General features: G+C 40.5%; 1 pseudogene; it reads left to right on the forward strand.

The window, feature by feature from the left end:
- The first annotated feature begins 23,924 nt into the window (after nt 1–23,924).
- LOC118833433 lies at nt 23,925–24,813 on the forward strand (annotated as a pseudogene).
- The last annotated feature ends 640 nt before the right edge of the window (nt 24,814–25,453 follow it).

Consider the following 25,453-nt stretch of genomic DNA (forward strand, 5'->3'; position numbering starts at 1 on the left):
GAAAGTCCAAGTCCCTCATTTGGTAGGAAGGAAGGTCAATTCCAGTAATGTCAATGGACTTGTCCCAGGTGTCATAACAATTTAGTGACAGAGGTAGTGCCAGATCCTAGGTATCCAGATTTGATAAAATTTGTGGATTTCCTAAATTATCTGGGTAATTTTGCTTGTTTGTAACTGCCCATGAAAGAGAATGAGATCCATTTTCCTCAGTCAAAACCAATTTCGATGCAATCTGGAAAGGCTTCCTCTGTTCTACTCCACCTCTCCACATCATAAAACCTTATTTTCTCAGAGTTGGAAGGGACATCGGAAGGTATTGTGGTGTGGTGGATAGTGGGCTAGATTTAAAGCTGATGCCAGTAGGAAGGCATAGAGATGATAGAATGGCCTGCATGTGGAACATCTACTGGGCCAATATGGAAGGATCACAGACTGCATGTGAAAAGACTGGGAGAATGGGGAGGGACTAGGTTGTACAGATATCCAAACATCTAACAGAGTATAAATTTGATCTTAGAAGTCAGAGAGAACCATCGAAGTTTAATGAATTGGGGATTGACATAATCAGACCTATAATTTGGGAAAAACATGTTGGCAGCTGTGTGAATGATGGATTGGAGAGGAAAGAAACTTGAGGCAAGGATACCAAATAGGAGACTGTTTCAGGAATCCAGGTGAGAGCTGATAAAATTCTGAGCCAAACCAGTGGTTGTATTATTGGGTGTAGGGGGGAGGGGAGAGTATGTGTGAGAGATGTTTTGGAGACAGAAATGATGACAGGATGTGTCTACTGACTTATTGTATATTTGTGATGAGTTAGAGTGAAATTTCAAAGATGATACAAAGGTCAGATAGTAAAATAACCAACTTATTTGTGGTTAAATAATAGGACCAAGATGTAAGTTCATCTTTAGGTTCATCAGTAGCAGACAGGCAGCATGGATACTATGTACTTCATCTATTCTCTTTTGATTATGCTTTTTTCTACTAGAACTCTATAGTTAGAAAGCTTTTCTTTCCCTGTAGCTTAGAAATTGTCTTTGCACCAGGCCAGCTAGGTGGGGTAGTGGATAGGGTGCTGGATCTAGAGTTAGAAAAGCCTGAATTCAAATACTGCCTTAGATACCTACTATTTGTGTGACCCTGCGAAAGTCATTTAACTTCTGTTTGCTTTGCTTTCCTACCATGCAGTTGAAGTAAGGTAAAGTAAGGCATTCATGATAAATTTATTGGCAAAGAACAAATCTACCAATTAATGAGAGCTCAGTAAGCTGAGACCCCAAACGAGAGGAACAATTTTCTTTAATAAGTTTTAGGGAGTACAGGATACAGAACAGAACAAGGCAGGGGATATCATAGCATAACTGAGGCAGGGACAATGTGATTAGTCAGAAGTTTGGTGATAAGGGGATATCAATGACCCTTTCCTTCTTCCGTGTGGCTGAGAAGTACTCATTCTTTGAGTTCAAGTACAAAATAGTGATCCAGACTTTGGGACAGCAAACCAGACATCCTTGAAGGATATCTTGGCGGTGTAAAGGTATTAGACCCAATTCCCTTGTGTTCACAAGCATCTCCCAAGGTCAGTTAATTTCTTAAAGCAAGAATAGATCAGTGATTACCATAAGACCTGGATTTTTTAAACTCAACCTATTTACAGACCAGCTAAATTCTGAACCAAGTTCGAGGACAATGAACTATGACATAAGCAGTTACAGGATAAAATCAATTAATTCTAAATAGGATCAACAAATAAATGATACAGAATCAATCATGTCAGTAGAATGGGGATATTAATAGTCCCTACCTCCCAATGTTTTCATGAAGATAAAATGAGATATTTGTACTTTGCAAACCTAAAATCAATTACGATATACCAGTAAATGATATTATCATTATTATTGCTATTACATTCGTACCCAAACGGGATAGTTTTAACACCACTCTTACTTAAGTATTCCATATGGCAACATCTGTCAAACAGCATTTTTCTTATTTTTTCATGTATGAGTGGACTAGATAGCCACTCGGGTCCCTTCCAGTTCGCAGAGTTTGTGAATCAGTGATGATTGGCATAGCTATCAGAGGATCGAAAGAGAGGGGAAACTTATAAAGCTTCAGCATGTAGAGAATGTTGAGGATCTTCACATAAGGGATCCCACATCCTTCTGGGCTCCTGAGTGGATCTGTAAGAGATCCTACACCTCAGGGAACTGAAGGCACTAGATGGTCTGTGCTGCCTCACACTTAGAGATTGGGAGACAAGCATTTGCTCCAAGTTCAAGATGTCTTTGAATATGTCTCTTCCCCCGCCAACTTGGAATGAGGCTACAGAATTAGCATCGAGCCCGATTTGAGTCTAGGTCCCAGGAACCAAATTACTAGAGTCAGAGTGATTACTAGAATCACATCTCCCTGGGCAAAAACAATCTCTCAATCCTAAACTGTACCTCCATCTCTGGAACTGCCAATGTTCTTTTTATTCCTCCTCAAACATCCAGACCTCCAAGTGCCTCAGTTTTTCTCAATTCTCATACCTTATTTCTCCTCTTTACCTCAACAATTCACAAAGCAGTTAATTTCTTAGACTTCACGATCATCCTGAAATCTTCTACCTCCATTATTTCAAACTCAGAAATTTCTCTCTGTATCTCTGTGTCTCTGTTTCTGTTTCTGTGTCTCTTTGTCTTTCTCTGTCTGTCTCTCTTTCTGCCTACCTGTCTCTCTCTGTCTCTGTCTGCCTCTGTCTCTGTTTCTCTCTGTCTCTCTGTCTCTGTCTCTCTCTCTCTCTTTTTCTGTCTCTATCTCCTCTCTATCTCTATGTCTCTTTCTCTGTCTCTCTTTCTGTGTCTCTCTGTCTCTGCCTCTCTCTCTCTCTCTCTCTCTCTGTCTTTCTCCCTCTCTCGCTCCCTCCCTTCACACAATTGTATCTCTGTGTGTCTTCTCAGCTCTCAAATCTGTGTTTTATCCTCGCAACCTTTCTAAGAGTTGAATTGGGGGAAGGCAGCATATGAATTTGTTTTTTAAAAACTGTATTTTGATCAATACACATAAATAAAATTAGTTTCCATCATGATCTTAAGTATTTTATTTTATTGATTTAAAAACTATTGGAGAAGTAGGTTTGGTAACAGGTTTACCATACTGGCAAAGAGGTTCATGATGCAGAATAGGTAAAGAATCCATATTCTAGCCCCTCCATTCTTCCCAGGCTTCCGAATCCATCACTCCTTTCTGGGCTCATTTGGACATATTCCAGTAGCTAATCCGTTTAGACAAGACACTATCCTCTCAACCTTGAGGCCCTTGGACCTCTTGCCTTTGCACTACTCCCTCCCTTCTAGTCCTCATCCCTGGATCACCTTGCCATCTGCTTTCTGTATTCCTACTCCCAAACTGCCAAACACCACTTTAAAATCGCAAACTCATGCCAACTGTGTCCACTACAAATTCATATTAGCTAAGCTCAATCATACTTTCACTGCCGCATGACGACTCTATTTTTCTTCTCTGATTTACTCTATCATATTGCTTACCATAACTCTTCCAAACTATTTCTCCTTAGAGCTCCAAACTACATCTCCCTTCTGTGAGCTACTGGTCTCACCTTCTAATTAATGGAGTAAATTTAAGTCATCTTTTGTGAGCTCCCTCATAATTCCACCTCTACATTTCCAAATCCTTCTATTATTCCTCCCCCCAACTCCTTCCTTCTCTGCTTCAGTTTTAGGGTAAACAGATCCTTCTCCTTTGCCAACGCACATTTTTTCTACGTGATTCTGTCACCTGTGACCCAGACCTCATTCCTCTCCCATCTGGGAATTCCTGCTGTGGACTCACATTGGCCATGTTCAGTCTTGGTGGATATTTTCGTGGAGGAAAAAGAAATAAGCATCTGTTCAATATTTGTTACATGCCACTTTATACAATCAATACCTATCTAAAAATGACTCTCTTAATCCCTTTTGGGGGGAGACCTAGAAAAGTTTTATTTTAAGAAAATTTCTTCACATAGTGACTCCGAGATTGTGAGACATGTTTGGCTTCCTTCCTCTCTTTGGAAACAGTCCCCTAAGACCATTCACAGCCAAAGACCCCAGTTGAAAGGAATAAGAAAACACAATCCATGATTGGTAAGGATTAATACAATCCTGACAATCCACATCCATAGTGAATGCAAAATATTTATCTATCAGTCCTATAAATCTCTGGAAAAGCTTTACCTCCAAGAAGAGTATAATAGAGGATATGTTAGAGATAATACTCAAAGTTTTTATTAGTTCATGCTTATACATGTAGTTGACTACCTGGAAATAGTCATTTTCTTTGACGAGGATTTGGTTTCAGGAAGGTTCTCCAGCTAAATAAGCCACACTCAATTCAAACCATCAAACTTAGGAGATAACTACAGAGAACAAAAACCTTAGTTTTCAAGATCACAATTAGGTGATTTATGCTCAGGGAAAGAAATACAAAGCAGAAGAAGCTGCTGGGTACTTGAGGTCCTACCTGAGGTTCACGTAGACAAGCATATGTTGCTTACTATTGCTATATGCTCAAGCTTAAAGCCACCATAGCTGCCAAGGGTGGGGAGGTGCCATCTCGAATAAGAAAACCCATCTCTCCTCATTCTTTTCATAGCCCACAAAGGGAGAGCTCATTCCTAAGTCAGCGGCTAATTCTCTTCAACCCATTTCTCAGCCAGAGAATTGCTCCATCACTACAAAGCACAGCATGTCTGACAGCTAGAGGCTAATGAGCATGCCCCGTGCCTCCAGTCTCCTTATAATTCTCTTTCCTTCATTCTCCCCTGGGAGCTGGCCTGTGCTGATGACTCTCTGATTTGGAAACCCTACCCTAAATCCTCCACTGAGCTCCATTCCCACATCTCCAAGTGAATGATGTAGGCACCAATAGCAACTCAAATCCAACACATCTGAAACTGCACTCAGCATTCTACCTGAACAATCTACCATTTCCCCAAATATCCCTAGTGCTTTGGTGACACTAGCATCTTCCCAGAAACTGTTTCAAAACCTGGGAATCCTTTCCAGCCAATCTCTCACTCCTGTGTCCAATTGGTTGTCGAGATGCATCAATCTAACTTCACAACATCTCTCATTCTTTTCATTTGCATTGCTATCCCTCTAGTTTATGCTGTCATCTTATCATCTCTTTTCTGAATGATTATAATAGCCCCTATATGGCCTTTCTTCTCCAGCCTCTTCTCTCTCCTCCCCATCCTTCACACAAGGGCTGGGATAATCTTTCTGAAGAAAAGGTTTGCCGATGCTCCACCTTGGCTCAAATATCTTCATTTCCTCTTCCTCTAGGATAAGATAGAATTTTTTTTTGATTTGTATCCAAGGCCCACCCAATCTGCCTCTAACTACCTTTCCTCCCTGTTTCACATTAGTCCTTCTCACACTCTGTAATAATCTGCTTTAGGCTGTTCCAGAGGCGAAGATGAGGGTGAGATGGGGGCCAGGCCCCTTGTAACCCTGGCCTTGCATTGGCTTGGTCTATATTCCCAGATTGCTGCTCTCCCTTCTCTCCTACCCACAGCTGCTACTCAGCTGCAGAATACAAGCAGAAAGGAAGGATCTACCAATAAATAGGGTCATATTGACCTATACCCAGGAAATTTCCCTGAGGATAGGAACTCCAGTGTGTAGAGCAGTCTGAAACCCAGGCATGCTGTCCAAATGCCAAACACTTATTAATGCAGATGAACTCTGACCCATGAAGTTATTATCCTCACCTCCCAGAATAGTGTTTGTTCAGGACATAATTGCCTGGGCCCTACCTCGCCAATCCCATCATTAATTGCTTCTGGGACACTCATGTAGCTGTTTAATTATTTCCACCCTATGGCATCTTGAGACAGCCCTGAGCAGAAGAGAGGCATTGCACACCTGCATTCAAAGCTAGGTCACAGATGGCCCACCAGCCTGGGTAAACTCCCTTAGTGTCTAGCTGGGTCAGTCGTATGCATAGGAGAGATAGGCTATTGCCTGCAAGGTGCAATCTGAGGGCTGCTTCAAAGCTATGCCTGGCCCAAAATATTCCATTCCTACTCCATCGTTACCTCAAAGGGCTGCTTCTTCCTAGAATATACACCTTCCTTATCTTTGTTAAATTGTCATGTGTCCATCCTTCAACTATAACTCAAATGCCACCTCTTCTGGGAAGCTTTCTTTGATCCTTTGTTGGTGTTTAGTCATTTTTAGTCATTTTTGAGTCATTTCTGATGCTTCATGAACACTCTAGAGGTTTCCTTGGCAAAGACACTGGAGTAGTTTGCCGTTTCCTTCTCCAGCTCATTTTTTCAGATAAAGAACTGAGAAAAACAGGGTTAAGTGACTTGCCAAGGGTCACACAGCCAGTAAGTGTCAGAAGCCAGATTTGAACTCAGATCTTCCTGATTCCAGGCTGTGTCACCTAGCTGCCCCTCTTTGATCCTACCATACAACTACCATCCTACCATTGGACCATATTCTACTCCATCACTGAGGTATCTCAATACAATCTGATCCTCTTATCATGACATATTGTATATTGTAGTCACCTATGCTTATGTCTTATCTCTGTTGTCGCAGTTTCGTTAATTAGTCATGTCTGACTCTTCACGTTCCCATTTGGGGTTTTCCTGGAAAAGATACTGGGGCGCTTTGCCATTTCCTTCTCTGGCTCATTTTACAGATGAAACAAACAGAGTTAAGTGACTTACCCAGGGTCACACAGCTAGTAAGTGTCTGAGGCCAGATTTGAACCCAGGTCTTCCTGACCACCAGGCCAACACACTATATCATCTAGCTGTCCTGTCTTATATCTCTATTTCTTTGTAAAATGCATAAATTCAGGGACTGCAACTTATCTAAATGTTGATGTCTTCCCTTGACCTAGCACAGGGCGATGCTGGGTTTTGTTTTGTTTTGTTTTTTCATCATTGAATCCCTAGTGCCTAGCACAGGATTTTGTGTGTTGTCGGTACTCGCTAAGTATCTGTCAAGTTAAATCGAAAAAGAATAATTTATATTTCTATAGTCCTTTACAGGTGAGAATTGTCTTCCTCAGGACTGGATGAGGAGGCTAGTATAAGCATCACGACACTGAGATTCAAGACAAGTGAAGCTTTCTCAGGGTCACGTGCCTACGGTACTGAGTGTAGGAGTCACAGAATATAAGCCCAAGCTTCTGGATCGCAGGGCGAGTGTTCTTTCCACTCTACTGAACTGTCTTAAAGACAAGACCTTGAAGATTTTGGACTTTACCCTGTAAGCCAGGAGAAACCACTGAAGGTAACTGAGGAAAGGAGTAATTTGATCTAAATTCTTGTCTACATTTGAATGGGGTGGAACAAGATACTGTCAAGTGTGTGTATTTTGGGGAGGGACAAAGGCAGTGGCTGGGAAGACAGAGGGCAGTATGAGTCTGGCGGACTGGGAAAGACATAGACTTCTTAAGGTGGATCCTGAATCTTTAGGTCACCAATATAAGTTGAGGTATATAGGAAGGTAGACCTAGAGAGAATAAACTTCATCTACCTAAGACTTTTGCCTTGAACAAACTTTTCTTAGGGGCTTGAACAGGAAGAATGGAATGGAAATTTTTCACTTCATGGTGTAATTTACCCCAGAGCCTCCCTGACAGGAAGCCAGCTAGCATCTGCTTAAGTACACCCAGTCACGGGTGGAGTGGGGGGGGGGGGCCTCACCACCTCATCAGGTTCAACACCTCTGCTATTCAATAACTGTGATTGTTAGAAAATTATTTCTTCAACACAGAAACCCTGAGGGGAAACAAGAGGAAGTAGGTTCCCAGAAGAGGACAAACCATTTTGGAATCAATTGGTAACACATCTCTCCTAAATTAATAATAGATGAATCTCCATTGTTTATTTTGCTGATACAGGGATATAAGGTGTAGGTTTGGTGCAAAAATATTACTACAAGTAATAGCATGATTGACAACTCAGCGGAAAAATTCACCCAGAAGGTCACTACGGCATCCTGTGAGAGACTTTGCTGATGGAGCACTATGTCTGAATGGTATTAGAAATTGGGCCTCGTCACATGACTAAGAAGTAGAGGCGACGGCCAGGTTTAAACAGGCAGCTTCAGGTTTAAAGAAACCTACAATATAAACACAGTTTGGATAAAAGAACCATATAACAGGAAGCAAGAAATCAGTGTTGATGTTGTAACTCTGGCCCCAACTTGCCATCTGACCTAATTTAACTCACTTTACCTTCATTTTACCTCCATGGGAAATGAAGGTGGAGTGAAGGAGGATTTGACCTAGCTTATCTCTAAGTTGACTTCTGGCTCTAAACTTTCTATGGTTCACTTTCTTCTGTTGAAATGGCCCTTCCAGTGCCGAAATCCTTTGTTCTTTATTCCAACATGCTTCCATCCCGGTGTTTCTTCTAGCTCTGACATTAGTTGAATTCTATAATAAAGATGTTCAAGTTCTAACATTCTGTGTTTTGTATAATAAAGTCCCTTAGAGCTGCAATATTCTAGGTCCCCTGTTCTAAACTTCCTGCTCGCTCTGACATTCTAGGTTCCAAATTCTAAAGTTCATGCATTCACATGACAAGCATTTATTAAGTAACTAGTAGGTACCTACCAAACATTATGCTATATGCCAAAGAAGCAGATTAAAAAATAATGCAACAACCTTCCCCCTTTAGAAAATCAAGTTATATTGGGAGAATTCAACATGAACATAAAAGAAATCAAAATATGTACAAAATAATTTTAGGGTAAAGACACTAGCAACAGGGGGCAGGGAGAGATCAGGATAGGCATTCTGTAGAATGTGAACTTGGAAGGAAGCTAGGATTTTTATGAGACAGAGGCATAAAGGACACATTGTAAAAAGGCACAAGCTGGGAGACACAATAAACACAGTGCTGGGCCTGGAGTCAAGAAGACTTGAGACCCAACTTGGCCTCATACTTGCTGGCTGTGTGACCCTGGGGAAGTGACTTTGTTTGGCTCATTTTCTTCATCCATAAAATAGGCATCATAATAATGCCCCCTTCCCAGGTTGCTGTCAAGATCAAATGAGATAATAATTGTAAGGTGCTTAGCTTAACATAGTGCCTGGCACATAGTAAGCACTTTATAAATGTTAGATATTATTGTTACGGAGATGAGAGACAGAATGCCATGTATAGAGCAAAGAAAGGATCCCAGTTTGACTTGTATATGGTGAGCAGAGAAAAATCTGGAAGGATTGAGACGGATTCAATCAGTCAGTCAGCCAGCATTCATTAAGTTCCTACTATGTGTCAGGCACTGTGCTAAGCTTTGAGGATACAAAGAAAGGCAAAAGATAGAGCCTGCCCTCAAAGAGCTCCCAATCTAAAGGGAAAGACAACTTGCAAATAACTCTCTACAGACTATATATAGGATAAATTGGGAATAATTATCACAGGGAAGGCAATATACTTAAGAGGGATCACAGAAGTGTTTCTCTAGAAGGTAGGATTTTAGCTGAGACTTGAAAAAAATCAGGGAAGCCAGGAGGTGGAAAGGAGAAGGGAGCCATTGAAAATGCTGGGATTCAGAAGATGATGTCTGGATTTTGAAGGGTTCCAGAAATCAGGGCAAGGAGTTTTTATTTCATCATCGAGGCGAGAGGGAGCCACTGGTTCTTCCCAACTCTGAAACCCTAAGATGTCTGTTCCAATGTCCCTCAACTCTGCATTCTATTTCAAGCTCTTTCCACTGCCAACTCTCTACATGGGCCCCATGGCTGCCCCCACCCCTGTGTCTAATGGTTGCATGTCTATGGTTATTCACAGTTAGAAAGCTCTTTGTATACATTAGCTCTTTCTTCCTCACAATAATACAGCAAGGTAAGTAGCACGAGCGCTATCCCGATTTGACAGGAGCTAAGGCCCAGGGAGATGAAGTGATTTTCCCATGGTTACACGGTGGGTCAGTGACAGAGAATTCAGGGTTGCCAAGTTCCAAGTCCTTCACTCTTAACTATTCAGCCAAGCTGTTTCTATGAATAAGAACCTCACTTCCCTCACCTGCTACGTAAATTCTTGGTATTTTCATATCTAATCAGTGCTTTGCAGCCTAGAGGGTCTTTAAAAGAAAGGTGTTCTGGGATTATAAACTGCACCTCCCCCACTACCTCCACCATCAAAGGGAATCTTTTCCAAGACCATAGCTACCTGCTATGCCAACCTCAGAATCGATTGCATTTTCTGAAAGGCTGACTTATAAGGGCTCCAGTCTGGTACTTTTTCAATTGCGCTGGAAGTGTCACACCTCACACAGGGTGCCCTGTTGGCATCAAATCCAAAGAAGTGTTTTTTTATTTTTGTTTTAGTTTTTAATTCCAGGAAGAAAAGAAGAATGGACTACCCCCTCCCAATATATCCCCTCCTATTCTGTAAGGGTGCTCTCCTTATGGATCTTCCTCACACTCTACCTCTGCTACATGACCTCCCTTCTTCTCTACACACACACACACACACACACACACACACACACACACACACACAGCTGTAATAATAATTCCAGCTAAAAGAAAGAATTGCCCAGGATCGCATAACTAATGTGAAACAAAGCTGGCATATCTCCTGACTCCCAACCCAATGAGCTTACCCTTGAAGAATACTAATATTAACAATACCAAGACAGATGGGAGGCTAAGTAGATAGAGGGTCTGACTGGGAAGCAGTTAGACCTGAGTTTATATCTGGCTTAGTTGCTTGTGGGTGAGATAAACAATTTGTGAATTTTTGCTGTGGTTGAGTCCTGATAGGACTGAACAAAAACAAAAATGTTCAATTAGTGGCGAGGCCTTGAACTTAACCTCTCTTTTTTAAGTGGTTGTCTACCTCAGTCTCTTCACCTGTACAATGGCAGTAATAAAAGTACATCCCTCCCAGGATAGTTTGGGGATAAAATGAGATGATGTTTGCAAAGCGCTTTGCCAGCCTCTGTTGTTGTTGTTGTAGTTCTGGGCCCCACAAGTATAGTTTATGGTTATCAATTATCCTCATCTCTGCGTAAGCCCCCAACACTGACGTCTCTATGACAGCTCATGCAGCAGACAAACAAATGCAAAAGAAAACAGCATTTAATTAAGACAGAAAAGAAAGCTTAATAACCAAAAAAAGGAACTCAGGGAACAAACTTTCTCTAGATCTATACATGAAATATATGTCATCTCCCATGCATCTCCCCAAACTTTGTAAATATGATGAAATCATCCAAGAAATATCAAGACCATCAAGTAATTCATATCATCAACAACCTTTTTGCACGAGCCATTGAAAACTGGGGGTGGGTCCAGAAATACCTTGGGGGCATACATTCAAATTGGTAGAGTACTGGAGTGATGAAGGCTGTCTTTTCCTTATCTTTTCTTTGTCCCTTCTTCTTCCCATGGAGATCTTATTGTAAGAACACTGAAAATCTCAGACAAGAGAATTTTAACCATGTAGCATGGTGGTTAGGCCTATTTAGTTCCCTCTTTTCAAAGCCTGGTCATCAATATCTCTTTGGGTTTTTTCATCCTCAAATTGAGACAGCTATATGGCTGAGTAAATAGAGCACTAGACCTGGAATCAGGAAGACCTGAGTTCATAATCCCCTCTCTAACACTTATTTGCTTGTGACTCTGGGCAAGTCACCTAACCTCTGTTTGCCTTAATCCACTGGAGAAAGAAATAGCAAACCACTCCAGTGTCTTTGCCAAGAAAACCCTACAGACAGCACTGGCATGCTATGGTCCATGGTGTTATGAAGAGTCAGATAGGACTGAACAACAAAAACTCTCAGATTGTCTCTCTGACCCACAGCCTCTGTCTCTCTGATTCCTACCTTCTGAAGCAGCACTTGCAAAATGTAAAGACCACAGAGTCAGAGTCCTTCTCTCATTGGAGGCTACTCATAAACTGGACCTAGAGCAGATGTCTTCATACAGCCTCTCCACCTGCCAAATGTCTGTCTGGCCTCTGTAAGTAATCACGTACTGAGATTTCAGGATTTTGCATTTTCTGGGAGCAGAGGTCAAAAACTGATAACCTGAGCCTATCTATTAGTCTTCCAAATTTTTTCATATCTGTCCCTTGGCTCTTCTCCATTAATTCAGCAGCATGTTCACTCCCTATTTCAAATAAACTCTCACCTGGTTGGTGGGGATGCTCCTTGAGAAAGATCATACCTGAAGTTCCTTGTAATAGTAATGGTGGGTTGACATTCTGTCCCTCCCTCCCTAACTATGTCTTGCCATAGAATCTATGTTCTGAGGAAGTTATTATCACTGGCTGCCATTGGTTTATGGAATGATAGAGATGGAATCCCTATAGGCAATAAACCTTTTCCATCATCCTCAGACCATCCTTCTTTCACTATGAAGATTTTGCATTTGATCACCAGCTCTTAGTCATCAATAACATTTTAGTAACTAATTCATAAGTAAGCCCATCAGCAATTAACTCTTTGGGGTTGCTGAGATGTCCCACAACTTCAGGAAGCTCACATAATAAGACTACTGTTGCTTCTTCTTTCTGGGATACCTTAGCTAATGCTTTACATCCTTAGTTAATACTTGATATCCCCTGAACTTAGTCAAATTTACAAGAATACAAGTCCTTCCCCAATTGATAAATGCTCAAAAGATATAAACAGGCAGTTTTTAGAGGGAGAAATTAAAGATATCTATAGTCATATGAAAAAATGCTCTAAATCACTATTGATTAGAGATACACAAATTAAAACAACTCTGAGGTACCACATCATACCTATCAGATTGGCTAACATAAAAAAAAAACATGAAAATGATAAATGTTGGGGATGTGGGAAAACTGGAACACTAATTCATTGTTGGTAAAGCTGTAAAGTTATCTAACCATTCTGGAGAGCAAATTGGATGTATGCCCATAAAGCTATAAAATGTGCATACTCTTTGACTGAGCAATAGTGCTTCCAGGGCTGTATCCCAAAGAGATGATAAAAATGGGAAAAATTCCCACATGTACAACAATATTTATAGCAGCTCTCTTTGTGGTGGCCAAGAACTGGAAAGTGAAGGGATGCCCATCAATTGGGGAATGGGTGAACAAGTTGTGGTATATGAATGTAATGAAATACTATTGTGCTGTAAGAAATGATGAACAGTCAAACTTCAGAAAAACCTGGAAAGACTTATATGAACTGATGCTGAGTGAAGTGAGCAGGACCAGGAGAACATTGTACACAGTAACAGTCATGGTGTGCAATGACTGGTGTTGCTAAACTTAGTCCTTCTCAGCAATGCAAAGACCTAAAGCAATCCCAAAGGACTCATGATGGATAATGCTATCCACATCCAGAGAAAGAACTAAGGATTCTGAATGAAGAGTGAAGCAGACTAATTTATGTTTTTGTTTTGTTTTGTTTTGTTTTCTTTCTCATGGTTTCTCCCACTCATCATAATTTTTCTCTACAACATGACTACTGTGAAAATATGTTTAATAGGAATACATATGTAGAGCCTATATCAGATTGCAGGCTGTCTTGGGGAAGGGGGTGGAAGGGAAGGGGAGAAAATATAAAAGTTATGGAAGTGAATGTTGAAAACTCAAAATAAATAAATTAACCAATAAAAAAAACCTGGAAAAATAACACAACGTCCCTTGCTTCTTCTGCAATCCCAAATATTCACAGCATGGTATAAAGACTTTTCATTATCAACATGATGACTTCAGTCAACACGGAGACCCAAATTAAGAGTTTTCCATGAGGGTCAGGTTGTGCTCTGTCCACCTGTTCTCCAATACTTGAATGGCTATGGTGATTGTTCAGTCCAGGACTCAAGTATGCAGTGTGTAATGTCAGTTCAAAAATATCACTTTAATATACACAATTATACAGTACACCTCAACACAGTCGTACAATGTCATTTCAGCAATACATAAAAAACATTCAGTGACACTTTGACACACAATGGTATGATGGTTACTTGAATCAGCTTGTCTGGATGTAATAGAGTTGCTTTGGAAATATTGCTGTCATTTTACAGGAATGAGAGAGAGAGAGAGAGAGAGAGAGAGGAAGAAAGAAAGAATGAGAAAGAGAGAGAGAGAAAGAAAGAAAGAAAGGAAGGAAGGAAGGAAGGAAGAAAGAAAGAAAGAAAGAAAGAAAGAAAGAAAGAAAGAAAGAAAGAAAGAAAGAAAGAAAGAAAGAGGCTGTATGAAGAAGGAAGGAAGAGAAAGAGATAAAGAAAAAAGCTTCAATGTATGCTGCTGTCTTTTGGAATCCACAGTTTGTTTCAAGGATCAGTTGAAATGTCCTCTTCTAAATGATATGTTTTCCTTATCCCCACTACCTAGCTGATGGTGCTCCATCTCCACCTCCACCTCCTCATTACTTTGTTTCTGTTTTGCATATACCTACATATGTACACATTGTTTGACTTGTTAGCTTTCTATTTCCAACATATAGCACAACCACTGGAGATCGAATTGGAAAACCATTCCGATATTTCTGCCAAGAAAACATGGTCCATGGAGTCATAAAGGGTCAGACATGACTGATCTACTGAACAATAACAATGACACAATACCTGGCTCATAATAAGCTCTTAATGAAAGTCTTTTAATTAGTTGATTGCCCTTGCCTGATCTCATCCTACCCTTTCCTCAGTGCAAAAGTTTGGAAGAGACTTTAATCCGCATCTGAAATGGTCTCCTCTTCACTCCTACTGTCATCTCAGCCTACGCAAATCTGTCCTTTCTTTCAATGCCTGGCTTACATATACTACTTCCATGATGCCCCAGGCATAAGTGCTCTCCCTCTTCTCAAATCCCCCTCAATGCACATGTTAAGGCTATGTCCTCTGAATTGATCACATTGAAACTTGCATTCTAGTTAGTTGGACACAGGTTTTCTCTCTTCTATTAGACTATAACTCTCTGAGGATATAAACTATGTCATTTTTTACCTTTGTATTCTCTGCGCCAAGCACAAGAACAATCACAGGGTACTTAAATAAATGTTTTCTGAATCAGCTGTTTTGAGAAGAAAGATAATGGGTTCATAGGCTTTGGAGCAACCAGAGACATTAAAATCATATAGATGAAGCCCCAAATTTTATGCAGGAGGAAATTGAGGCTTAGGGATGGAAGGTGCCTCATCAAAACCCACAAAGGTAAGTTCAAATCAAATCTTCTTATTCCCAATATAGTACTTTCTGCATTATATAACCCAGAGAGGTTAAAAAAGGAATAAAAAAGGGGAAAAAAAGAGAAAATCACTCATTCATTCAACAAATAGTTATTACTTTTTGTATTCAGAGCTCTGTGATGTGTCCATGAGTGAAACAAACATCCTGCCTTTGGGGAGCATACAACTTATTAAGTAATTTGAACTGACTGGGGACTTACTACAATGATTGTCCCTCGCCTCATATGTTGATGCCCAGACTGTTCTCTGGAATTACATGTGACCTTGATCAAGGGTGCATAATCATTTCCCTTTCCTTTCCTCATCCCAAGAATTTCTAATAACTCTACTATTATCCTTGGGTATTCTAATGGTTCCTGACATAAACAAAAATTCTCAGAAATAAACAAAAAAATAGAGTAGATAATCACACCTGTTATTTATCCCCAAGTGTTGCCAAGACAAGAGTGAGAGGCCTGAGAGGTAGATAAAAGTTTTCAGTCACACTTTATAGACTTGGAAGGTGAGCCAAGTGAAAGGAGCAGGAGCAGGGGCCAAGAGGATGGAGTGTCTTCTGTCTTCCCTGGAAGTTCTTCAAACCCCTTAGCACCTCTTCTCTGTCTAGTAAAAAGTATCATGCTTTCCAGACAGCAAATGATTAGGGGTTACAAGGGATAGTTGAGACTTACCTAAGTTTGATTGGGATTTAAACCAGTATGATGGAAAGAGCCTTGGACAGTAGTCAGAATATATAGCCCCAAGCATCCTGGAACCCTTAATTTGAGGGAGAACCAGGTCTGTTGGATTATCCTGGTCATTGTTGAACTTGCTAAGGTGTAACTTTCCACCACCTTTTAGAGAAAACTTTCACCTGACTGCTCTTCTGCTCTCTCTTTCTCTCTGTCTCTGTCTCTCTCTGTCTCTGTCTCTGTCTCTGTCTCTCTCTCTCTCTCTCTCTCTCTCTCTCTCTCTCTCTCTCTCTCACACACACACACACACACACACACACACACATGAGAACAAGGGGCAAGAGATAGCATGATTCCTCTCTCGAGTAACTTCGAGTCTGCATGGAGCAAACCTAGGGTTCAGGCAGCAGCCATGTTCAATAATAAGATGAAAAGCCCCAGCACAGAGCGGCCTTATCCCCACTGATTTGGAGGGTAGAAAATAGAGTGTTTGATGAGACTGTGACCCCATGAGTCTCCAGCTCAATTCTCTTGCCCCAGCTTTTCAGGATCCTGCAATGGGCCTTCCAGAACCAATTTACAGAATTAGAATCAAAGCATGTCAGAGATGGAAGGGACTACATCAGTCAAGTCATCTCCTCTGCTTCCCCCTTTAAAAAAAAAACATTTCCCAGTTACGTGTAAAACATTTTTTAGTATTTACTTTTTTAATTTGAGTTCCAAATTCTCTCCTTCCCACCCTTTCATCACCCATTGAGAAGGCAAGCAGTGCTATAAATTGTACATGTGAAATTATGCAAAACATATTTCCAGCCATGTTTCTGCCCCTTATTTTACCTAAGAGAAAACTGAGGCCCAGAGAGGGATCTAGGGAGGGAAAGGGTCGTACTAAAGTCCAGATAGCAAGACAGTGAGAGAGCTAAGATTAGACTAGCAATCTCCCAATTCCAAGCCCATGGGGCTCTTTCCCATGTGCCAGAGAGCTTCTGTATTTTCTGAATTCATCCAGGCAATACACATTCTTTTTGTATTAAGTGACTGCTCTGTGCCAGATACTGGTCTAAGCCTGGGGAGACAAAAGAAACATCCCTGCCCTCCAGAGGTTTATAGTCTAATTAAGGAGATAGCATGTAAACAAATAGTTTCATACAAGATACTTAGTAAGTGTCTTACACTCCAACTATTCATAGAGTCTTGTAGCTATTGTTGGGGGACGTTCAGAGTTTAAAAAACAAGTCCCTTACAATCAAGTCCAGGGATATAACATACACATTGATCACTAGGATAGTCAATGGAGTATTATGAGCAGATGAAAGAGGTGCAAAGTGCTAGGTGAAGTCTGCACCCAATGAGAGAGAGGAGGCCATTACTGACGGAGGCAACCAGGGAAGGCCTTCTGGAGGAGGAGGCATTTCAGTTAAGCTTTATAAAATCAGCAAGTATTTGACAGGAGGCATTGACAGAAGGGCATTCCAAACATAGGGAACATCATGGCCGGGAAAGTTCAGAGTGGGTATTGTGATGGCAGAGACTGGAGGGATCCAAGCTGGGAATGCTTGGAGTAGGTATGGTGATGAGGGTAGGGGAGATGGGGGTGCACAACATATAATTTATCTGGAGAGGGACTCCATGAGATGTAACAGACAATTGATCAAGAGATTTTGGCTCATCAACAGGTAAAAGTAGGGGATTCAAACCCCTGTCTTCCCAATTACAGGCCCAGTTCTTTTTCCACCACACCAGGCTGTTTCCCACCTTTGACTTTGTATTGTACATTGCAGTTACGCCCCTTTGGATCTCATTCCCCTATCAAATGGTATGCTTTATTAAGAGCAGGCTCAGTGTCATACCAATCAATCAATAAATAAGCATTTATTAAAACTTACCCTATGCTAGGCACTGCATGGTGCTGTCTATGAAAAGACAAAAAAAAATAATGTTTCCCCTCAAACTTGCATTCCATTAGAGAAAATAGTGTTTTGAGGTTTACAAAGCAAACCTTTACAAATGTTATTGCAGTCGAACTTCACAAGAACATTCTGAGGTAGGCACTACAAAAACCCCCATTTTACAGATGAATAAATCAAGGCAGAAAGAAATTAGGTAATTTGCCCAGGTCACACAACAAGTAAGTATCTATGTCAGCATTTAAACTTGGGACTTCCTGATGCCAAGTCTGGTCCTCTCTCCATTCTGTCAATTAGCTACCTCAACATACAAGATGATAGACCAGCAGCTAAATCAATACAAATATATAGATATATACATATGTGTATATACACATTTATACATATATTTGTACTTACATGCATATGTTTACATATTTATACACATATGTGTGTCTAATATGCATGTAGATACACAGGCAGACATATATATATATACACACACCACAAACACTCTTAGGTGCCTAATCTAGTATTCTGCTTATAGCACCCTTTCAATCAGTGCTCTCTATTGAACATACCCATTCATGCTCAGCTGAATCCAGTGCTGGGCAAGCAGAAGCCCTGAGCTGAATGGGGTTTCCTAAAGATTTAGTTCTTCCTTTAGTAACTTGGAAGTTAAGCTCACCTTTAAGAAGAAAGGAAAGAGATACTGGTACTAGTGCAGCTACCATTTACCCTCCAAAGTCTGCAGCTCTCTACAAAGAGCAGAGATAAATATTTCATGGCCTCAGTTATCATCTATGATCTGATTCAGGGGTTGCCCCTGCCACCCAGGCCTCCTCCAAACTAAAGCTACTTCTTTTTTATCAAGGCCCAGAATGCCTCTCTGAGCACTGTAATCTTTCTGATCTGAATGGCATTATTTACTGAAATGTAATCCATATGAGGCCCTCTCTGCATCCTGGCAGAGGAAGGGTACAAAGGCTGCTGGTAACTGAGCATAATTTACTCCAAGCACAGTGAAGGCAGGGCTCTATGGAGGGGTCACACTCAGCTGTGAGAACCTATAAAATCATAAAAGTTTAAAGCTAGATGGGACCATAGAGGACATCTAGTCTAATGCGTACCTAAGCAGGAATCCCTTTGCAATATCCCCAATGAGTAGTCATCCAGCCCTCCTACTTGAAGAGGTCTAATGATGGGGACCTTATTATCTCAAAGGGCAGCCCATTTCACTTGAGGATGGCATGAAATGCTAGTAAGGTTTTGGCTTTCTTTTGTTTTACACATAGCTGCAGTCTTTGAGAGGCTTAGACTCTTATGAGCTGTGTAACCTAGAGCAAATCACTTAACCTCTCTGAGGCTCCATTCCCTCATCTGCAAAATGAAAGGGTTAGACTCAATGACCTCAAAGCCCTCAATCTATAAGCTTTTGATCTTCCTTCTTGCAACTTCTAGCAATTAGTCCAATTGCTACCTTCTGAGGTCAAGCAAGAGCAGATCCAATCCTTATCTCTATGATAGGTGTTCAGATACTTGAAGACAGCTGTCACTCACAGACAGGTCATTAAACAATGCTGCACCTCATCGCACATTTTATCTGTACAATGATGGGGTAAATTAAGGCTACTCCACAGCAGCTGGGGACTCTTGGTATAACTTCCTACATTTGGCAGCAAAGGTCTCTTCAAATAAACAATTAGTTGGTACCTGGGAAACTAGGGGATACAGGAAATAGAGCATCGGACTTGGAGTCAGGATAAATCTGAGTTTGAAACCTGCCTCAGATATTTGCTACCTATGTGACCTTGGGCAAGTCACCTAATATGCCTCAGTTTTCTCAACATAAAATGGGGGAAATAGTAGCATCTACCCCCCCGAGTTGCCGTGAGGATCAATTGAAACAACTTATATAAGGTACTTTGCAAACTTTAAAATAATATAGAAATGTTAACTATAATCATTATTAAGTATCCACACAGCAAAGCGAAAAAAAGAGGAACCTTATGCATAAGACTCATGTATCCAGAAGAAGTTTGATAAATGATAGATAGGTCGATAGATAGATATATGGATAGATAGAAACATGCATATATGTAGATATATATGATTATATGTGTATATAAATATAGGTATATGTATGCACTTATATGTATATATAAAGCTAGCTTTGGAGAAGCCACATGACTCAGTCAATATGGATGAAGATTTGGAGAACCATGGCATTGCATTATCATCCACAACCTGCTGAAAGGGAGAGAGAGAGAGAGACAGAGAGAGAGAGAGACAGAGACAGCGACAGAGAGACATTATATATTGAAAACTTATTAAAGACTATATATATATATATATATGTGCTATTATATATATATCCATATATCTCTATTTATCTGTCTATTCATGTTTCTCTCTACTCCTTTCAGCAAATTAGAGATGGGAGTGGGATACTTGGTTCCTCCCAATCCCCATATTGAGTGAGTTGTGTGTACACTCCAAAGAAGGCTTACTAGCTTTCCCTTCTTATAATAGGAAAAGTTTCATTTTTGATATAGAGTTTTAGAAACATCTCTAATAAATAATATATACAATAACTATAATTTTAAAAGAATTAAAGTGAAGCTCTAATAGATTTAAACTGCACTGAGACTTGTTAGAGGTGCTCCCTTCTCAGAAGTCCCAGGATTATACTTTGAGTACAGCCATTATATAAAGGGAATGAAAATGGGGGATGGAGTTGTAACAGGACTGGCCAATGGTGGACTTCTGTGGGCTAGTCACATGGTTAGAAGGTGTTTCCCAATGTACTAAAGAATAGTTAACAAATGGACTGTGGCAAGTTTTACCTATCATCCCACTTGCTATGGAGCTGTTTGGGCCCAGATAGATATTTTTCTATGCAGTTATAATTAGGGAATTGGGGGAGACCTTCTCAGCTGGTTTTAGGGGTGAAAGTAAAAGAAATTGAGAAGTAAATTGATAAAAATATAACAGATATACAGGATAATATCCAATTAATACAAGCATCAGTCTTCTTTCCAAGGGCTCTGCCTCTAAATTCCCTAGAAAGTGCCATGAGCATGGCCTGGGGTTGTTCTTTCAAGCAAGGATCATAGACCTGTGAAAGAGGGGATTGGAATTGTTCCTTTGGGTTCCAACATGTCAATGCTAACTCACATTCCTTGGGATAGAAGAGAGTGGGAAGTATGAACTTTCAGTATACAAGGATCCCAATAAAGGGAATAAAAGGCCTTAATTATTGGCATGGTTGTATATAAATGTGTGTGTGCATTCATGCATTTTCCAAAAAGTAACATCAATTTATTTACATTCCCCAGAGGAAGGATGATACTTGCAGTTATAAAATCCTGAGAAGGAAACATATCCTTATATACACTATAAGAAAAGTCTGAGAAACCACAAACCAGACATGGTGAAATGAATTGTTGCAATTTATGTCACAGTTTAAAGACTCTTACAACAGATCAGATTAATCCAGGGGTTCTTTTAAAAATTTTATTATTTATTTCTAACATTCTTTATTAAGTTCTGAATTCAAGGGGTTTTCAATACCTTTTTTACTTTTTGTTTTTTGGAGGGGGAGAAGGCAAGGCAATGGGGTTAAGTGACTTGCCCAAGGTCACACAGCTAGTTAGTGTGTCAAGTGTGAGGCTGGATTTAAACTCATGTCCTCCTAACCCCAGGGCCAGTGATCTACTCACTGAGCCATCTAGCTGACCCCTTAATTCTTTTTATGAATGTCATGGATCACTTTGTCAGTGTGAGGAAGCTTAATGAACCCTTCTCAGAAAATGGTTTTGTTTTATGCAAAAATAGGGTAATAAAGGAAACTAATTATATTAAAATTCAATTATCAAAACAAGTTCATGGACCCCAGGTTAAAAATCACTGGACTTAATGTTTTGTCCACTTCAGTAATAGATTCCATCATCTTGTTATACTTGAGCCTCCCTAAGTCTTCTCTTCTTCATGGTAAACATTCCCATTTCTTTCAATCAAACCTCATACGGAAAGGTTACCCTCCTCTCAGGGAAGATAAGAGGGATATGGTTGAAGAGGACCCTAGATGACAAACTGGATGCAACACTGGACCTGGAGTCAGGAAGATGTGAGCTTAACTCTAGCTAAATTTACTAGCTGTGTTACCCTGAATAAGTCAATTAACCCTGTTTACCTCAGTTTCCTCACCTGTAAAATTATATAGAGAAGGAAAGGCAACACACACTCCAGTATCTTTACCAAGAAAACCTCCCAAAAAGGGGTCACAAAGAGTAGAACATGACTGAAAATGACTGAACAACAACTTCCCAAGGTTGTTATAAAGATCAAATGAGACAATATTTGTAAAGTGCCTCCCAAACCTCAAATTTATAAGTGTAGATGTATGTAGATATCATATGTGTATATATGTATATATAGGTGTGTCATTATTAACATTTTGTCTGACAATTCAGCACAGATGTGCCCATTAATTGTACATGACTACAGATGAAAAATCCTAGGAACAAGGTTTTATCTTCTTTAACACAAAAAAATCCAGGTGCCAACTGGGGAAAGTATCAAAGAGGCAAATTTCAGCTCAATCCAAGGAAGAATTTTTCAACAATTAGAGCTAAGAATGTGGTCATTTGCTGAGCCAAAACTAAGGTGAGAGAATCGGGGTTTTGCCCCAGGGTGGACATCTGTCCAAATGTTGATAATTTTCCCCACAGGGCAATATAAAAGGTTTCCCCAGCTCTTATACTCGTCTAAAGAAGAAGCTGGGGTAGAGCTTTTTCAAGACAGAGCCCTGAAGCCCATAGAAAATGCGTAAAAGTAGAGGATGGAGTGGGCTCCTTCTTGGAGGGTAACTTGACTATCATTGGGTTTCTTGGACAAAGGAAAAGAGAGGTTAGGCAGTATCCCTGCTCTTTCCTGGCCCAGTAAGTCATCCCCTTTACTGATAACAGTAGTGGTCCTACAGGAGCAGCTTTGTAGCATATCTCTGAACCTTCTTAATGGTGAAAGCCCATGTACTGGGAGCAGGCTGGAAAATAAGCCCCTATCCATGATGGTAAACAAGAAAGAAAGGTAGTGAACCAGGGCCATAGAAGGCAGACAACTTCATACCTGTTGGAGGACCATGCCTTCTCATGTATTTCTCTGCCTCCTCAACCTCAGACACATTTTCTTTCCCTCAAAGTTTTGCCTTCCCTGGTTCCTCAAACTTCTCTATAGCCAGGAACCAAAGGATGTGGAAGAAACCTTAGTTGAAAGTGAAGAAGACCACCCCGTGAACCCAGAGTGAGATACTGGAAGGAAATGGATTGTCCTAAAAAGAGGAAGATGCTTCACTAAGTTGAGAATTTGCCTCTCTTGGCTTCTTTTCATCATGATCCACACCCAGAAAAGACACTTCACACTTCAGGTGAGACATTGGCCCTTCAAACATTCCTGGAAATCTAGAGACTCTGACTCCCATTGAAGGGAGCTTATCATGCCCTGGAAGCTTTACTCTCTCAATCTTCTCAAACTTTATGAAGGAACAGGCTTGGGGTAGGAGTAGAGAGGGTAGAGGGAACAAGTGGTTCCCTTTCCTGCTCAGACAATTGTCTTGAATTATTAAATCAGAATTCAATGTTCTGTCAAGGCCAGTGCTCCCGAGGGAAGACAGATTTCAACAACTTGGCTGAAATAGGACTAGACTGGGCAAGAGAACTGGGTTCTAGCCTATGTTCCAATAATAACTCTGAGACTGTTTCCTCCTCTATAAAACAAGGGACTTGGGCAAGATGGTACCTAAGGTGTTCCCAGCTCTAAGAATTTCATGAGTCTTCTAGATATTTCCCAGGATGGGGGAGGATACTCAGTATATATTGGGAAGAGTATCACTTGGGACCATGAAATTACCCTATGCAGGTGACTTTCCAACATCTTTAACCTAAAGCCAGTATTCATTGACTGTCCTCAATCAAGCACTTTCTTAATTACTTCTCAGGTCTGTCCTGAGTTCAAGTCTAAATCACCAACTGCTGCTGGACATGTCGACTTGGATATTCTATAGACAACTCAAACTCAACATGCTCAAAATAAAACTCATCTCCCTTTTTCCCCCCTAACACTGTAAAGCCTGCAGGTCTGTGCCAAGGGTGCGGATCTCATTCAGCAGGATGGGGTTTGTCAAAGTTGTCAAGAATAAGGCCTACTTCAAGAGGTACCAAGTGAAATTCCGGAGAAGGCAAGAGGGAAAAACTGGTTATTATGCATGGAAACGTTTAGTAATCCAAGATAAAAACAAGTATAGCACATCAAAATACAGGATGATAGTCCGAGGCACCTACAGAGATATCATCTGCCAGATTGCTTATGCCCATATAGAAGGGGATATGATTGTCTGTGCAGCTTATGCCCATGAGTTGCCAAAGTATGGTATGAAGGTTGGCCTGACAAATTATGTTGCCGCTTACTGCACAGGCCTGCTGCTGGCCCTCAGGCTTCTTAACAGATTTGCATGGACAAGATCTATGAAGGTCAGGCGGAAGTGACTGGAGATGACTACAATGTGGAAAGCACTGATGGTCAGCCTGGTGTTTTACATGCTACTTGGATGCAGGACTTGCCAGAACTACCATGGGAAATGAAGTCTTTGGGGCCTTTAAGGGAGCTGTGGATGGTGGTCTGTCTATTCCTCACAGTACCAAACGCTTCCCTGGGTATGATTCAAAAAGCAAGGAATTCAATGCTGAAGTGCATCGTAAACACTTAATGGGCCAAAATGTTGCAGATTACATGCGTTATCTCATGGAAGAAGATGAAGATGCTTATAAAAAGCAATTCTCACAGTACATAAAGAACATCACCCTTGACACGATGAAGGAAATGTACAAGAAAGCTCATACTGGTATACAGGAGAATCTAGTGTATGAAAAGAAATCCAAGAGGGAAGTTAAAAAGGAAAGATGGAACCACCCCAAGATGTCCCTTGCCCAGAAAAAAGACCAGGTGGCTCAAAAGAAGGGGAGTTTCCTCAGAGCCAAGGAGTGGGCAGCCGATAGTTAAAACATCAAAATCTGTAATTTTCTATGAAGATTTTCAGATTAAGACAATAAACTTATAGAACATCAAAAAAAAAAAAAGAAATTCATCTTCTTTCCTTTAAATGCTAAATTTCAGTTGAGAACTCCACTATTATCCCAGGAATTCAGTTTCATAGTTAAGACTTATCCCTTTCCTTTACCCTCTGTACCCAATGACTTATCAATTCTGATCTATTCTACCTACCTGACATTTCTTGCAACAGACTCTTTAGCCATAAGGCCATCATCCCCATATTAAGGGCTTCATCATTTCTTGCCTAGACTTAACCTAGTGCTTCTCTTCCATCTGGCTGAAATGATTTTTCTAGCATTATTTCATGTGAATCTTCTTTGAGAACTCTACTGTATGTTCCAGTGAAACTTGCCTACCATTATAACAATTCATCAGCTTAGACAAATGAAACCCCTATGTGGAATTCACTCCCTTATCAGCTATGCTTTCCAAAATCCTCCTCAAGGTATTAGTTCCCCTCCTCTGAGAAGCCTTTCTTGATTCCTTCAGTTATTAGCAATGTCTCCATTTTCAAATTTGCAGGAAGACCTGAGTTCAAATTTGGCCTCAAACTCTTAGGAAATATGTGACTCTGGGCAAGTCACAACCT

This window comes from Trichosurus vulpecula, chromosome 1 (assembly GCF_011100635.1).
Source record: "Trichosurus vulpecula isolate mTriVul1 chromosome 1, mTriVul1.pri, whole genome shotgun sequence".
NCBI lineage: Eukaryota > Metazoa > Chordata > Mammalia > Diprotodontia > Phalangeridae > Trichosurus > Trichosurus vulpecula.